The sequence below is a fragment of the Cornus florida genome, unplaced genomic scaffold, assembly GCF_030987335.1.
Source record: "Cornus florida cultivar Cherokee Brave unplaced genomic scaffold, ASM3098733v1 CherokeeBrave_3.0.0_Hap2_Chr09, whole genome shotgun sequence".
Classification (NCBI taxonomy): domain Eukaryota; kingdom Viridiplantae; phylum Streptophyta; class Magnoliopsida; order Cornales; family Cornaceae; genus Cornus; species Cornus florida.
Genome location: NW_026775579.1, coordinates 20,262,637 through 20,274,810, shown reverse-complemented (window position 1 = coordinate 20,274,810; position 12,174 = coordinate 20,262,637).

The window sequence follows — 12,174 nt, the reverse complement described above, 5'->3', positions numbered from 1 at the left end:
TAGAAGGACGACGATTAAAATGGTATAATGTTATTGCCCAGTATTCCTTTGCTATTGAACATATTAAAGGCACTAATAATTTTCTTGCAGATTTCTTAAGCAGGAATTTTAATGAAGTATCTAACCAAGATATTTCTTTGACTACAGATGAGTGATCAAGGTAAAAAGCCTCTTCCTGATAAAGACGGTTGGATTACAATTGCTAAAAAAGCAATCGATAAACCAACTCCATCACAGCCTAACAAATGGTTTATGGTTTTTGCTGGTCACCAACCAGGAATCTATTCTAAATGGAATGACTGTCACAAACAGTTGCGATCATTTTCTGGCTCATGTTTCAAGGCTTATGACACACTTTTAGAAGCCCAAAACGTCTTCTATAACGTGGGTAAAGCCTCACAAAAAATGTTTTCTCAACTCCAGGAGCAAGTAGAGGTAAAAGACTTCTATAATCCCGGTCTTCCAAACAATTTTTATAATGAAATTAATAATGTTTGGAAATTTCACAAAATTGGTGCTAATAAGAAATTCAGGCAATACCTGAGTACTCTTACTTCTCTTGTAGCTGAACAAACAGCTATGACTGATGAGCTTAAAAAGCTTTGCATTCAAATCTGTCTCACCATTGACTGGGAAAAAGATTTTTCTTTATCACAAATAAATTGTTTTCTTAAACTTGCCCAGTTAGTTGGAGAACTTGATTTTCCACAAAATACGTTCGCTAAAATCAATCTTACATATCTCCTTGAAAAAGGAAGGAACTTTTTTCCTCCTGAACTTTTTCGAATAATCGTCTCAAAAACAGTGGATCATTCTGCTACAATAAAAAAATTTTACCTCTCAAATCATGAAGAAATTAATACTTTCGACATGATCTATAACGGGAAAACAATCCCAAAAATGACTCTTTTCATTGTTCCCGGTTTTCCCTGGTCAATGGAACCTGTCGATTGGGGAGTAATTAACAAAATTACTTTCTCATCTCATGACTGTCATTCCTGGATAGCATTTCCTGCAATGATCAAAGCAATAATCTACAAAGTCACTTCTCACTGGAAATACAGTCAAAATCTAACTTTCTGGATTTCTAGTACTATTGGATGGCGAGAAAAAACTCGTTTCTTTCAACCCTTCCAGATTTGGTTCCTCAAAACTACTGAACAAGCAGATCTTGAGCATACTCAACTTCTCAATTCCAAAGAAATTGCCAACAGCATCGATCCGTATTACCTTGTAATGCACAGTCTTATTCACTTGCAAGATAAAACCCGAAGAATCATAAACTGAACTTTTAATAACAATGATCAAATCGGTTATTGTTATGATGGGCGAAGACTTGTCGTTACCACTCTGACTATGTATTATCTTGAATATTCAGAGAACCACATTCTGACCGCCAAAGAATTTCTAAAAGAAATCGTGGCTAATACAATTGACATTCCAGAACCCGTCCGTAACGATGCTGATAACATCAATCTGGATTGGGACATTGCTGACGCTCAGTCCCCAGTCAGTACTCCTCCACTTAATGAAAATGAACTCCATAATCTCATCAATACAATGGAAGGATAACCTGTCACTCTTCTCTCTGATCGACTGCAGTTCATCCAACACACGACAAGAAGAGCTGTCACTTCTACTATTCATCAACTGTGAAAGTAGCCGACAAACTATTGATCAACAGTGAAAGTTGCTGACATCCACTTTAAAGGAACAATATAAAGAAAGATTCCTTCTTATCTTCTCGAGGACTATTTAAACCGAAACTCCACGAAGGTTTCGGCATATGAAGTATTTATATTTTCTCTGGCTTGTATTCTCTCTCTCTTGTAAAACATTCTCAGCTTTTATATTTTGTTGTGTATTTCACACGTTGTCGTCCAAGAAGAAGAAACAATTCAAATGGCGAAAATGGAAGAAAGGTAAAAAACCTATCCAAAAATCCAAGAAGTATGTTAAACCATCTTCTTCGTCCCCCACTACTTCTAACCGAAGTAAAAGCAAAGGGAAAAAGACTTCGGAGATCAAAAAAGATTGCAAATGCTATATTTGTAATGAACTTGGCCATATTGCACCCAATTGCCCCAATAAAAGTAAAGGTGCATCTAAAATGATCAAACACCTTAACGCAGAAGATCTCTGTGTTGTTTATGGCAGCGACCTCTCTGATTTTGATGATATTTTATCTGAAATTTCAAGTCAATTCTCAGAATCAAAGTGATGATAGCGATGAAGACATTCGTATGATGCAGTTTACTTATCCTCTAGATGACGAAACCTCTCACATTAAATTAAGTAGTATTATTGGTGAAGAAGTCCAGTTTACGAACGAACAACTCATTCAGTTCGCTAAACTTCAGAAGATGAAAAAAGAAGAAGTCTACAAAACTTCCAAGTTCTCCATCTTTTCAAAAAGGATCCTTGAACAATTCAGCGGTGATACCTCTATTGATTACACCTCTAGTGGCAAGCTTGGATTCAATATTCTCAATAACGACAAGGTTGCTCGATGGTGACAGCAGAATCCTCTCGCACGCTATATTCATATAGTAATGGTTCAGATCAAAATTACTTCTCTGTTCCGCAAAGGAACTGATCAACCCATTCTTGCCCTCGTTATGGATAATTGATTCCATAATCTTGTTGATGCCCTCATTGGTGGCGTTCAATCCAATCTTGTTAATAACGTAATTTGGTTTAAAATCAAACCGAATTATTTTGTTTCTCTTTCTGACCTAAACATTGAGAATGTTTTCCAAGTCAAACTTCAACTTTTCAATCTTAAAATGGATTTTGATTCTCCAAGTCTAGGGTTATAGTGGAAATTTCTTTACGAGCTTACTCGTGAACCAGAGACTGCCACTATTCCTACAATTGGCTCAAAACTAGTCACTTTGTTTGAACCTCATCCCTTTGACTCTGTAATTGAACCAAAATTACTGAAATGGACAGATCTGGAAATTCCTCGCAACTGGTTATTTGAAGACATCAACTCGGAACCAAAATTGCGCATAGCTGAGCCTACCATTACCACTATTCAAGCCTCTGGTTCCAATCTTTATATAACCAATAAAGAGAAACCGCAGCTGCTACGATCAGCTTTCACTTGAATATCTAGTAGTCCATCCGGATGGGATAAATTACTTCCCCCAAGAATTTCTAATGCTCAGACCTCCGACCTGCTACCTCCACGTCGAAGCTTTACTTGGGCCGAGAAAAGAAAAGCTCCCATTGATGCACCTTTCCTTCCTGGCTCTAATCAATCCATGAAATCCGCAAGATTTTTTCATTTCAGACATGGAGATGACAAAATCCTTATCGCACCTTCTCAAGGAAAAAAGCAAAAGTATACCTATGTTAATGGTATCCTTAACTTCAATGGTTATAAACCATATAGCCTTTGTGTACTCATCGACACCGGAGCAACAACCAGTTGTTGTCGTTACAACGCCATCCCATCTAAAAAATGGCGACAAATGAAAAATCCCATTAGTGTTCAAGGTATTGATGCTGAAGCTCCCATGAATGTTATTCAATTTAAAGCAAAAGATATTGCTATCTGGTTAAATGACAAAAAATTTATCATACCAAAATTACTCTGTTTTCCATATATACATGGTGATTTCATCCTAGGATGTAACTTTATTTACAGTTATCTTCCTTTACAGTTAAACGAAAAAACAATTTCTTTAACTTTAAAAGACAAAACAGTTGTTGAAATTTTGATTTAAGAAAATTTAGCTTCTGTTTGTAATGAAAAATTTTCTCCCCCAAAAGGGAAACTAATGAACTTTTTGTCTTAAATGAATCTCATTGGATATATTCTATTTTGAGACAAAATTTCTCTGACAATCCTTTAAATCTGTGGAGTCGAAGTCCTCATTTTTGTAGATTGAAACACAAAGACGCTTAAATCATCATTTGTGTAAAACCAATGATATATCTCCGCAATGATATATACGAATTTGATGATCAACTTCAAGATCTTCTTGAAAAAAAGCTCATTGAACAAACCAAAAGCCCTCATAGCAGTCATACTTTTATGGTACGAAACTATAGTGTGGTAAAAAGAGGAAATGCCCGTATGGTAATCAACTATAAACGGCTTAATGAACATTTAATTTTTGACGGATATTTTATTCCTCGAAAAGATGTTCTCATTAATCAAACTCGCGGAGCAAAAATCTTTAGCAAGTTGGATTGTAAAGCAGGATTTTGGCAAATAAAATTACGAAAAAAATCTAAGCCATTAACTACTTTCAGCACACCAAGAGGTCATTATCAGTGGATTGTAATGTCATTCGGTCTTAATACTACACCTCGGATATATCAAAGATGGATGGATAAGATCTTTAATGACCTTAAATACTTTGTTGTTGTATACATCGATGATATTCTTGTCTTCTCTAAAACAAGAGATGAACACAAAAAACATCTCCAATTTCTTTCAAAAAAACTGAAAAACCATGGAATCATTCTATCTCCAACAAAGATAGATGTTGAACAGGAATCTATAGATTTCCTTGGCCTAGTTTTAACCCACAATGGTATAAAACTATAGGACCGTATTATTATTAAAATCCGTGACTTTCCTGATGTTATTCAAGATAAAAAGCAGCTACAGAGCTTTTTAGGAATCTTGAATTATGGCCGCAACTTTCTTAAAGACTTATCTCAAAAAGAGCTCCCTTTAATAAAGAAGCTATAGAAAAATACAATGTTTGATTGGACGGGTAACGACACCACAGTTGTATAACAAATCAAACGAGATTCGGTCCATATCCCTAAAGTTTATTTTCCCCAAAATGGTGATAAACTTATTCTTGAAACTGACGCCTCCGACTTTTGTTGGGGATGTGTGTTAAAAGGCATTCCATAGGACAAGTGGGATGAAGCTATTTTCACAAATCATCATATATGAGCACGTAAAACTCCTATCCCAAAAAAGCTTCAAAAAGAACAATTGATTTATAGCTATAATTCTGGAAAATTTAAACCCAATGAACAAAATTATTTTATTTTTGAGAAAGAACTTCTTTCAATTAAATTAGCAATAAAACGATTTCATATTTATCTTGCTCCAGAAGATTTTATTATTCAAACAGATAATCAAGTAGTTAAAGATTTCCTAATGAACAAAAAGAATTGTTTAGAAGGAGGAAGATTAAAATGGTATAATGTTATTGCTCATTATTCCTTTGGTATGGAACATATTAAAGGCACTAATAATATTCTTGCAGATTGCTTAAGCAGGAATTATAATGAAGTATCTAACCAAGATATTTCTTTGACTATAGATGAGTGATCAAGGTAAAAAGCCTCTTCCTGATAAAGACGGTTGGATTACAATTGCTAAAAAGCAATCGATAAACCAACTCCATCACAGCCTAACAAATGGTTGGTGGTTTTTGTTGGTCACCAGCCAAGAATCTATTCCGAATGGAACGACTGTCACAAACAGTTGCGATCATTTTCTGGCTCATGTTTCAAGGCTTACGACACACTTTTAGAAGCCCAAAACGTCTTCTATAATGTGGGTAAAGCCTCACAAAAAATGTTTTCTCAACTCCAGGAGCAAGTAGAGGTAAAAGACTTCTATAATCCCGGTCTTCCAAACAATTTTTATAATGAAATTAATAATGTTTGGAAATTTCACAAAATTGGTGCTAATAAGAAATTCAGGCAACACCTGAGTACTCTTACTTCTCTTGTAGCTAAACAAACAGCTATGACTGATGAGCTTAAAAAGCTTTGCATTCAAATCTGTCTCACCAATGACTGGGAAAAAGATTTTTCTTTATCACAAATAAATTGTTTTCTTAAACTTGGCCAGTTAGTTGGAGAACTTGATTTTCCACAAAATACGTTTGCTAAAATTAATCGTATATGTCTCCTTGAAAAAGCAAGGAACATATTTCCTCCTGAACTTTTTTGAATAATCCTCTTAAAAACAGTGGATCATTCTGCTACAATTAAAAAATTTTACTTCTCAAATCATGAAGAAATTAATACTTTCGACATGATCTATAACGGGAAAACAATCCCAAAAATGACTCTTTTAATTGTTCCCGGTTTTTCCTGGTCAATGGAACCTGTCGAATGGGGAGTAATTAACAAAATTACTTTCTCATCTCATGACTGTCATTCCTAGATTGCATTTCCTGCAATGATCAAAGCAATGATCTACAAAATCATTTCTCATTGGAAATACAGTCGAAATCTAACTTTCTGGATTTCTAGTACTATTGGATGGCGAGAAAAAACTCGTTTCTTTCAACCCTTCCAGATTTGGTTCCTCAAAACTACTGAAGAAGCAGATCTTGAGCATACTCAACTTCTCAATTCTGAAGAAATCGCTAACAGCATAGATCCGTATTACCTTGTAATGCACAGTCTTATTCATCTGCAAGATAAAGCCCGAAGAATCCTAAACGACACTTTTAATAACAATGATCAAATCGGTTATTGTTGTGATGGACGAAGACTTTTCATTAACACTCTGACTATGTATGATCCTGAATATTTAGAGAACCACATTCTGACCGCCAAATAATTTCTAAAAGAAATCGTGGCTAATACAATCGATGTTCCAGAACCCGTCCGCAGCGATGCTGATGACATCAATCTGGATTGGGACATTGCTGACGCTAGTCCCCAGTCAGCACTCCTCCACTTGATGAAAATGTACTCCATAATCTCATCAATACAATGGAAGGATAACCTGTCACTCTTCTCTCTGATTGACTGCAGTTCATCCAGCACACAACAAGAAGAGCTGTCACTTCTACAATTCATCAATAGTGAAAGTAGCCGACAAACTATTCATCAACAGTGAAAGTTGCCGACATCCACTTTAAAGGAACAGTATAAAGAAAGATTCCTTCTTATCCTCTCAAGGACTATTTTCTTTTGTAACGCTATTTAAACCGAAACTCCGCGAAGGTTTTGGCATCTGAAGTTTTTATATTTTTTCTGGCTTGTATTCTCTCTCTCTTATAAAACATTCTCAGCTTTTATATTTTGTTGTGTATTCTGCACGTTGTTGTAACTGTTTTTATATTTTCTCTGGCTTGTATTCAATCTCTTTTGTAAAACATTCTCAGCTTTTTTATTTTGTTGTGTATTCCGCACGTTGTTGTAACCGATAAAATAGTGTCAAAAACGCGCTTTCGTCGATGGGATCAAACCACTCAAGGTAAATGACAAAAAGACGAGCTTCTTAACAATTTTGACGACCTTGATGGTGTTTTACGCGGCTTTGTGAAAATCCTTAAAGAAGAACTAGTCGGCCATACCGGTGAAGTACTTCTCTCAGACAACGCTAATTTCGCTCTTTCTAAAATCGAATTATGCGATATCTGCCGTTTTCCCGAATACATCAAGATATTTAGCAAATATTTTAGGCGTCTTCCTCCAAATGCCATGGAACATTTGTTACCCCAATTCTTCCATAAACTTCCAAGTCCTTGGGATAAGTTAGCCATTAAAGATTACCCCAACTTTCTTGTTCGAATCAAACGAACTGATAACCTTGGTTTTCGTACCAATTTCATTTATCGTCTTATTAACGAAAAATGTTTAGAAACCAAAGCCAAAAAACAGGTCAAGAATCAAATTAGCAACACCCTCGCTGGACAGCGTTGTTGCGACAAAATTCTTCAAGAAACCTGGAAGGTTGGTTGTGCATCACGTAGCTCTATCACTACACGCCGCTCGTCCAAGAAGAAGAAACAATTCAAATGGCGGAATTGGAAGAAAAGTAAAAAAACCTATCCAAAAATCCAAGAAGTATGTTAAACCATCTTCTTCGTCCCCCACTACTTCTAACCGAAGTAAACACAAAGGGAAAAAGACTCCGGAGATCAAAAAAGATTGCAAATGCTATATTTGTAATGAACCTGGCCATATCGCACCCAATTGCCCCAATAAAAGTAAAAAAGCTTCTAAAATGATCAAACGCCTTAACGCAGAAGATTTCTGTGTCGTTTATGGCAGCGACCTCTCTGATTCTGACGATATTTTATATGAAATTTCAAGTTAATTCTCAGAATCAAGTGATGACAGCGATGAAGACATCCGTACGATGCAGTTTACCTCTCCTCACATTAAATTAAGCAGTATTATTGGTGAAAAAGTCTAGTTTACGAACGAACAACTCATTCAGTTCGCTAAACTCTAGAAGCTGAAAAAAAAAAGAAGTCTACAAAACTTCCAAGTTCTCCATCTTTTCAAAAAGGATCCTTGAACAATTCAGCGGTGATACCACTATTGATTACACCTCTAGTGGCAAGCATGGATTCAATATCCTCAACAACGACAAGGTTGCTCGATGGTGAATAGCAGAATCTTCTCGCACGGTATATTCATATAGGAATGGTTCAGATCAAAATTACTTCTCTGTTCCGCAAAGGAACTGATCAACCCATTCTTGCCCTCATTATGGATAATCGATTCCATAATCCTGTTGATGCCCTCATTGGTGGCGTTCAATCCAATCTTGTTAATAACGTAAATTAGTTTAAAATCAAATCGAATTATTTTGTTTCTCTTTTTGACCCAAACATTGAGAAAGTTCTCCAAGTCAAACTTCAACTTTCCAATCTCAAAATGGATTTTGATTCTCCAAGTCTAGGGATACAGTGGAAAGTTCTTTATGGGCTTACTCGTGAACCCGAGACTACCACCATTCCTACAATTGACTCAAAACTAGTCACTTTTTTTGAACCTTATCCCTTTGACTCAGTAATTGAACCAAAATTACTGAAATGGACAGATCTGGAAATTCCTAGCAACTGGTTATTCGAAGACATCAACTCGGAACCAAAATTGTGCATAGCTGAGCCTACCGTTACCACTATTCAAGCCTCTGGTTCCAATATTTATATAACCAATAAAGAGAAACCACAGTTGCAACTGTAATGACCCGGATTTTCACGGATATTTTTTTTCCGTTGTCTTTCCTTTCTGAGTTCAGTTCTTCTTCGCTTTGTATCGTCTTGAGTGCTCTAGAGTGATTTTCAAGACTCTTTTATATGGATTGTCAGCTTCCTTTGAGGACTGAGTCATTTCCACATTTTTCGTTTTTTGACACTATTCATTTTTCGTCCTTTTCCCTATTTCGTCCTTTTCCCTATTTTGTCTTTTCCCCGTTTGACACTTTGTTGGCGTAACCACAATTCTTGTGTTCGGAGTTGGTTTTTGACTTCATGTATCTCTATCTTTAGTGGTTTCCACAAAATATGTATCTTTACTTTTGCAAGAAAGTACTCTGGTTGCTCCCGGTGTCCATAGGGGCATGGATGCAAAGTTATTTGAAATTATTTTCTTTTCTTGGGGTGTTTTTCATAAATATCTTTTGAAGATATTTTATTTCAGGGGTTTTTAAGAAAATATTTTTGGAAGATATTTTCATTCAGGGCCATTAGTTCAGTTTTTACTTTTTGGAGGGGCCATTGTGTAATTAATAAAAGTTATTGCTAAATGCCTTGTTTTGAGCCTGGATCCTCGTACGGGATTCATTTTCACTTTTCGTCGAGTCATGTACTCTTAGAAATTCCTTCTGGTTATTGTTTTCTAGTTTCAGGGTTTTTGGCCCCGGTTAGCGCCAAACTTATTTGGGACATAACTTTCTGCTCGGGACTCGGTTTTTGACTCTCTCATATTTTCTCATTTTGAATCTTTTTCGTTCACAGAGTTTTGTCATTTGAGCGCGTCTGCTCAAATTTCACTTTTTCGGACCCGGTGGGGCCAGTTCGGGGCACTTTTTGAGATTTCTATAAAAGAGGGGTGAGATATTTTATTTTTTCATCTTCCCCACCCTCTTGCACGACCTAAAGCTTCCATGGTAGCCTAAGGGAGGCTGCCACCTTCTCTCTCCTCTTTTGAGCTTCATTCCTTCGTCAGAACATAGAAGGGCCTTTGCGTTTAGTGTTCATGTTGACTACGCGCTTCTTTCACCCTTATTAGAACCCATTTCTGACCATTCTTTAAGTTTGGGTTTGAAGTCAAGTTGTGATTTTGTTGGGGCTTCCTTGGGGGTTATGTGCACGGTGTAGTCCCTAACAAAACCTAGAAGTTTCGTCGGATTCGGAGCAGTTTCCATTTGGTGGCTTTTGAGATTTTCATCTCAAATTGAGGTAGGGGATGTTCTAGGCTTTTATGTGTGTTGTATTGAGTGTTTAGCATGATTATACAACTTAATTGCATGCCTTGTATCAATTCTAGAAAATTAGTATTAATTATTTCTTTGTATGAAATTTAATTCACAAGGATGTGTATAACTTAGAATGGAATTGTGGCATGCTAGAAAATCATGTTTTAATATGTTTGTTAACATATATTAAATTGGGATTAATTGAATAAGAATTGCACTTTTTATTTAATATTTATCTTTGGTGAAAGATTAAATTCCATGGCCATACTTTTCATGAAATGAACTTATAGTATGCTTTTAAATTAAGTCTTAGCATGTTTGTTAACATACTTTAATTTGAGAGTATTTGGACAAGAATGAAAATCTAGAGATTTTAAATTAAATGATTAATTAAAATCTATTTAATGGTTCCCTTGACCCAATTAAGTTTTTTACTTGATAATCATGATGACTAGGACTTGTGTACTAGTATATATTAAATTGGGACCATTTGAAGTTGCTTTGAAATTTAGAAGTTTAATTATCATGATATAATTAAATTCTACCTTGTTGTGCCATTGGCCTAATTGAGATTTTAGTGAATGTATGTTTATACTATGCTATATTATATAATATGCATTGATTAGGGGCCATTTGATTGAGATTTGAAAGTTAGAGAATTTAATTAGTTTATTTGATTAAATTCCGTTTCTATTGCTTTAATGATTAAATCCTGAAATTGATATTGATAGTATGTTTGAAGTATGATTTTAGACTTGTAATAGATTTATAAATTATGTTTTCAATATTAGATTATATTGTTATAGCGTGTAGCGAATCGCACACTGAAGATTCGATATGTGATGTTATTATAGCGCATAACGAATTGCGCTCTGAAAATTCGACATTGTTATCCTATAGTTGTTGTGGATTTAGAGCATGTGTTGTGTGGTTACAACCTACTTGTGCATGAAGGTAGTTTCGTGTACTGTTTAATACGTATATAAGTTGTTAACTTATTTATTTTGGAGTTGCTTGAGACTTTGTTAAGCTGTGATGGCTAGGGTTTGGCTCTAGTACGGGGACAAGAGTCCTCTAAGTCAAAAGTTTGCGCATTGGGTAGGCTGCCTAGGGGTTAGTAGCTCTAAATTAGCCCTATAAAGTTCACGCGTTGGGTAGGCTGCCTGGGGGTTAGTAGCTCCAAATTTGCCTTGTCTCGGCGGAAATCCGAGTTGTGATGTCCAAGTCTTCCACTATTTGATTTCGCATTCAATTCCAAGTTGACAACCAATGTTTAATTGTGACTTGTGGTTTTGGTAATTGGCGATTTGATGTTGTTAAGTACATCCATACTAAATTGATATATTTAGTTGATTTCACACTTTTAGATTGCTAGTTGATAACCTAGAGAATCTATGTCTTGATGTGTGGTATTAGATATTCTAATTATGCTAAATTGTTATATTTAGTTGATGTTGCATTTTAGACTTCAAGTTGATAATCTTGAGAACCACTATGTTGTTGCTTTGTGTAAGCATGCTCCTATGTTGTTACTTGTGTAAGCATGACCCTATATTGTTAAAATTGCATGAATGAGGTGATTGATGCTAGAAATGATCTTAGGTAGCTAGGATGCTCCCTGAGTCTCACCTTGACATAGACGTTAGGTGGAATGAACCACAATAATTAAATCATGCAACTTGTAAAACTTTAGGTCGATGCATGCTCATTTCCTACGAGTAGCTTTATGTTACTCACCCCTACGATACTGGGGCATATTTCAGGTACAGGGTACAAGATTGGAGTTTGCAATTGCTTGGGTGATTTGCTGAGTTGAGTTTCTTTAGAAGTATTCTTGTTCATATGCAAGTGTTAGCATGTTCATGATTTGTCTATGAAATGTAATTTTTCTAACTTGGAGGTTTAATATGTCAAATGTTGTAAATGTATTGTAATGAGGCCATAGGCCATTGTAGAACATCTATTTTATCATATTACATACACTTGCATGCTCACTTTGGCAAACAATACCTTCCTTAATG